Here is a 6,237-nt window from a genome sequence, read left to right as displayed (position 1 = left end):
AGCAGAAATTCGCTAGGACTGAGAAAATAAAAACCTGTTCTGCCATTCATTAGGCTGCACTAACAGAGATAAAGCTAGCCCAGAAATAACAGAAAACATTCTTCTCCCAAGGGCATGCTACAGCTATAAAGGCTCATAAGTCCCCTCTCTCCTTTCTTATTCACTGAGAAACTTGTGCTCAAAATCACAGACCATCAGAACTTTGGCTGCTTGAAATCATATCAAGCAACAATGAAGCATCCCCCTCCTCCAATGAAGGACCTAAGCCACCTTGACACAAAAAACAGCAGTAATTTTCAACCCAGGTGCAAAACTTCAAGTGAGGGATTTCTGAACACAGCATTCCACCTCTATCTCAACTTCGTAGTTTCCAAGGAAACAAGACCCTGGATCCACTTCAAAGTCCCATCCTATGCCTATGCTTTCACACAACCCTGTTTTGCTTTGAGCCTATGAACACTACACTCCACTCTTCTCCCAAAATCAATGATAACTCCAATTTTCCTCTTGTTTGGTGAGCACCCTCCTCCCACCACCCTGCCACCAGTTTCTCTGTTGTGTGTTCTCCCTCATCGTAACAAGTCAACAAACTTGGCTTAGGTAGACTAAGTAGTGGTCTTGGGCTAATTGGGATAGGTTGAGTTTTTACTTAGAATCAATAGAATTCATTTCAGCATTCCTACATTGTCAGAGGTTGTTTTGTTTTGTTTTGGAGACAGGGTCTCTGTCGCCCAGGCTGAGTGCAGTGGTGTGATCATAACTCACTGCAGCCTGCAGCCTCAATCTCCCAGGCTCAAGCGATCCTCCCACCTCCTCCTCCCACGTAGCTCAGACTACAGGTGCGCGCACCACCACGTCCAGCTAATTTTTATAGTTTTTGTAGAGACAGGGTTTCACCATGTTGTCAGGCTGGTCTCCAACTCCCAACAAAGTTGCCCCCCTCGGGCTCCCAAACTGCTGGAATTACAAGCATGGGCCACTACACCCCGCCTGTTGGTAATTTCTAATCTTTTAAATTACTATAGGCCAGGCGCGGTGGCTCACGCCTATAATCCCAGCACTTTGGGAGGCCGAGGCGGGTGGATAACCTGAGATCAGGAGTTCGAGACCAGCCTGATCAACATGGAGAAACCTCGTCTCTACTAAAACTACCAAATTAGGTGGACGTGGTGGCGCAAGCCTGTTATCCCAGCTACTCGGGAGGCTGAGACAGGAGAATCGCTTGAACCTAGGAGGTGGAGGTTGTGGTGAGCCGATATCATGCCATTGCACTCCAGCCTGGGCAACAGAGCAAGACTTCGTCTCAAAAAAAAAAAAAAAAAAAAAAAAATACTATAAATGCTGCATCAACATCTTACTTCTTTGATATTAGTAGTGTTGAATAGTGACTAAAAGGCAGACTCTGGAGCTGAAACCTGGTTTGGCACAGACTGTGTGACGCTGAGAAAGTTTCTTAACCTCTCTGTGATTCCTCCATGTCCCAATCTGTAAATGGACATACTTATACTACCTACTTGATAGGGTTTTGTGAGGATAAAATGAGTTAATACATGTAAAGTGTTTAAAATATTGTTGGCACCAAGAAAAAGTATGTGTTAGAAAAAATATGCATATATAGGCCGGGCATGGTGGCTCACGCCTGTAATCCTGGCACTTTGTGAGGTGAGGTGGGTGGATTGCCTGAGCTCAGGAGTTCGAGACCAGCCTGGGCAACACAGTGAAACCTTGTCTCTACTAAAATCCAAAAAATTAGTCAGGCATGGCAGTGTGCACCTGTAATCCCAGATACTCAGGAGACTGAGACAGGAGAATTGCTTGAGCTCAGGAGGCTTAGGTTGCAGTGAGCCAAGATAGTGCCATTGCACTCCAGCCTGCATGACAGAGCAAGACTCAAAAAAAAAAAAAAAAAAGAAAAGAAAGAAAGAAAGAAAAAATATATGTGGTGTTATAATGTATATTGGTTTTTGTCCAGAGAGGGTGCCGCCCTATACCCTGGGGGAAGGAATGCTGACATCATGAAGCTTCCATAAAAACCCAAGAGGAGGCCAGGCATGGTGGCTCACGCCTACACTCCCAGCACTTTGGGAGGCCCAGGTGGGCAAATCACAAGATCAGGATTTCGAGACCAGCCTGGCCAATATGGTGAAACTCCATCTCAACTAAAAATACAAACATTAGTTGGCCATTGTGACTGGAGCCTGTAATCCCAGTTATTCGGGAGGCTGAGACAGGAGAATTATTTGAACCTAGGAGGTGGAGGTTGCATTGAGCCAAGATCGTGCCATTTCACTCCAGCCTGGGCAACAAGAGCAAAACTCCGTCTAAAAAAAAAAAAAAAAAAAGTACTATGTAAGAATAATTTTTACATGCATAGAAATATACTTTTTCACAATAACACATAAAAGCAAAAAGAATAATTGTCTCAGACTGAGTAAGGAATGCACATAAAATGGGATAATACTAAATAAGGAAAAGTTATCTCCAAATAAATTTGCATTAAAAACAAAATTTTAAGGAGGAAATGTCAGGGGACACAGTGCAGCCATGATTCTAAGTAACGTGATATGAACTGTGTATAAAGTGGGCTAATTTGGGATGGAGGGTGCAAAAGGTATCAGAAGGGAGCCATATCCAAAGCAGGAGGCCAAGTCTCGGAGACGAAGATGAGAGGACCAAGGATGAGAACAAGGGAACTACACACAGGAATGGACAGGAGGGGAACTGTTGACTTTATTGCACATAGAAGATTGCCTGAACCTGGATAGCGGGAAAAGCAGAAAGGGAGTTGTTGGGGCAAAATGTAATCCAAGATGACTCTGCACCTTCCTGCCTGAATGACTAGGAGAATGATGCCACCTTCACAGGAATAGACAGCCTGTGAAGAGGAGCTGCTGAAGAGAGTTCACTTCAGGCCACACTGGATCATAACCGTCAACTGGCAATGGCAAGTGGCCACGTACTTCAGGCAGCTGGGAGTGTGTATCTGGAGGCACATCTAGAGACCCAGCTGGCTTCTCTCATCTGCCCAGAGGAGCTGGAGAAAGCCCTGGGAGTCCCTGGGAAGAGCTTATGAAGAGGTGGCCCCAGCCGGACACAGTGGCTCACACCTATAATCCCAGCACATTGGGAGGGCCAAGCGGGAAGGTCACTTAAGTCCAGGAGTTTGAGACCATGGAGAAATCCCATCGCTACCAAAGATATAAAAATTAGCTGGGCATGGTGGTGCACACCTGTAGTCCCAGCTACTTGGGAAGCTAAAGCACAAGGATCGCTTGAACCCAGGAGGCAGAGGTTGCCATGAGCCGAGATCATGCCACTGCACTCAAGCCTGGGTGAGGGAGTGAGACCCTGTCTCCAAAAAAAAAAAGAGATGTTCCCAAAGATGGGCCTCTAAAGAACATCTACTCCACTCAGGGATCTGATGGGGACAGGAGGTGAGAGAATAATTTTTTACTAAAATCAGGGAAAACATCATATGAGGAAATTGGACCAGATGATTTCTGGGTTCCTTCCAGCACTAATATTCTATGGTTCTATTAAACAGACATGAAAAATATGTTGCTAGATCCTCAGATTATTTGCGATTTGCAAATTTCAGACAAATATTTTAGTAAAATTCAGGAGCATCATGGTGTATCAGGGAATGCCAAGTTATTTAAACTGCATAAATATCCATTTCTTTCTTTGTAAAATGGGGGTAATATTTACCTTTTGGGGGTTGTTTTGATACAACATGTTGTACTAGAAGGAAAATTCCAAGTTCTTTGACATGTCTGAACCTCAGTATCCTCCACTATAAAAACCATAACATTTACCTCTCAGGATTTGTTCTGAGGATTTGAAATGGTATGTCTATAGTATTTTGCATGCTGTGGGCTTTCAGTAACTGGGAATTTTTACTTTTTACTCTTTTATTTTAAAATTAATTTAAATCACAGAAAAGTATCTGACTTCAGATGCACAGTTCCTTTATATTCCTGTAGTAGGCAAAATTCTGCGATGGCTCCCGTGATTCCTGGCCCCTTGTACCTGTTGTTTAAATCCCCTCCCTTTAAATATGGGTAGAACCTGCCTGTACTTGCTGTTAATCGAGAAAACTTTGCAGATGTAGCTAAGATCCTTCATCAGTTGACTTTGAGTTAGTAAAAAGGGAATCCCTGACTTATGTCCCGAGCCGTGAGGCCCGGAAATTGCCGTGGCCTCTGTTGCTTAAGCGCCGCATTGCGGAGACAAGATGGCGCACTTCCTGGTTCTTCATCATCAACTTTTCCCGCGCGCGCGAACTTTCCCCGCGCGCGCGTAGATAACTTCCCGCGCCCGGGAAATACTAAGTCTACCGAGCATGCGCCTAGTGACGTCTCTCATTATTCTCCTCCCCGCCTGCTCTGCTGCACTTCCTCTTTCTTACCAGCCTAGATAAGCTGTACCAACGCCCTAAATAAACGAGACTTGATCAGGATACTGTCTTGTGTCCATTTCTTGTGTCTCTTGTCTCTCTAAATTCCCACCCCCTCCTCCAAGGTCTGTATTAACGATCCCGCTGGACGGGACAGACTTAGGTAAGCCTTTTTTTTTTTTTTTGAGAGTCTTACTCTGTCGCCCAGGCTGGAGTGCAGTGGTGTGATCCAGGGTCACCGCAACCTATACCTCCTGGGTTCAAATGATCCTCCTGCCTCAACCTCCTGCCACCATGCCCGGGTAATTTTTGTATTTTTAGTAGAGCTGGAGCTTCACCATGTTGGCCAGGCTGGTCTTGAACCTCAGGTGATTTACCTGCTACGATCTCCCAAAGTGCTGGGATTACAGGCGTGAGCCACTGCACTTGGCCCGGTGAGCTTTTTAAAAGAGGGTCAAGGCCTTCCTGAATTAGATAAAATGGAAGCAACAAAGATACTCTTCTGCTGGCCATTAGAAGCAAATATCCATGCTGTGACCTGCCTGTGGAGAAGGGCAGCCTCTGAGGGCCTCGATTCTACACCTGCAAGAAACTGAATTCTGCCAACAACCTGGATGAGTTTGGAAGACCCCAGCCTTCATATGAAAATGCAGCCCAGTTCACACTTCGATTTTACCCCTGTGAGATTCTAATCAAAGACTCCCACTATGCCATGCCCAGACCTACAGAAACTATGAGAGGCTAAATGAGTATTGTCCTAAACCACTTAATTTGGCGTAATTTTTTACACATAAATAGAAAACTAAAACAGTTTTTTGCCTCCATTCAGAACATGGTTTTTGTTTATCTTCTCTCTCCCTGCTGTCTCTATGCTTGTCTAAGAACTCATTACTGGTTGCAGCAGCCTCCCCACTGGTTTCCGGTTTCCTGTATTCTCTTTCTTCTATGCATCCTGCACATTTCTTCAGAATAAAGACACAAAGGTCATAATAACCTTCCCAAAGTATTGCTCTTGACTTGCTCAAGAACCTATACCAACTCTCCCAGGCCAGTTCCATCAACTCTGATTTTTAGCTAGTTTCACAGCTCTCGATGACCCAGTCCTCCTTAAAGAGCCTGACTGGCTCTCCTGGTTTGTCTGATGACCAGACCTGTGACCGAAAACTCATTAGCGAAGTTAACTAGTCAGGAAAATCACTCCAGAGACTGCCTCCTGCAAAGCAAGTGTTCATTAATCTTGAGGGATTTTTAAAAAATAGGTTAGGAATAGTGGAGACTCAGTCCCAAACCTATATGTTACCTCATCCACCCTAGGGACTTCTGGAGTTGTTGTTGTTGTTGCTGTTGCTGCTATTGTTATTAAGTTGATTGCTGTTTGCATTGATGAAGATTTTTTTAGACTATTTTTCAGAATTAACTACAATGTATTGAGAGTCTACTCAGTGCCAGGCAGTAGAACAGTTATTTTTAAATACATTATTTTCACCAAAAAAATATTCTTATAGGCTTTTTTTTAAAGGCCAGTAATCCCACTGTTCATATAACCTTTACTGTGGTTATGTGAACAGTGAACCACATAACATTGTGAACATTGTTTTTTTTAAGTGAACATTGATCATAAATTTAAACAGTACTGAAAGATATAAAGGAAAAAGCAAATTCGTCTCTCTGGCCCAAGGAAATTCTTCTCCTTAAGAGTAGCCACTATTGGCCAGGCGCATTGGTTCACGCCTGTAATCCCAGTACTCTGGGAGGCCGAGGTGGGTGGATCACGAGGTCAGGAGTTCAAGATCAGCCTGGCCAACATGGTGAAACCCCGTCTCTACTAAAAACTACAAAAC

Source organism: Trachypithecus francoisi, unplaced genomic scaffold (genome assembly GCF_009764315.1).
Source record: "Trachypithecus francoisi isolate TF-2019V2 unplaced genomic scaffold, Tfra_2.0 Lachesis_group5, whole genome shotgun sequence".
In the NCBI taxonomy this organism is placed as follows: domain Eukaryota; kingdom Metazoa; phylum Chordata; class Mammalia; order Primates; family Cercopithecidae; genus Trachypithecus; species Trachypithecus francoisi.
This window is presented reverse-complemented; position numbering follows the sequence as displayed.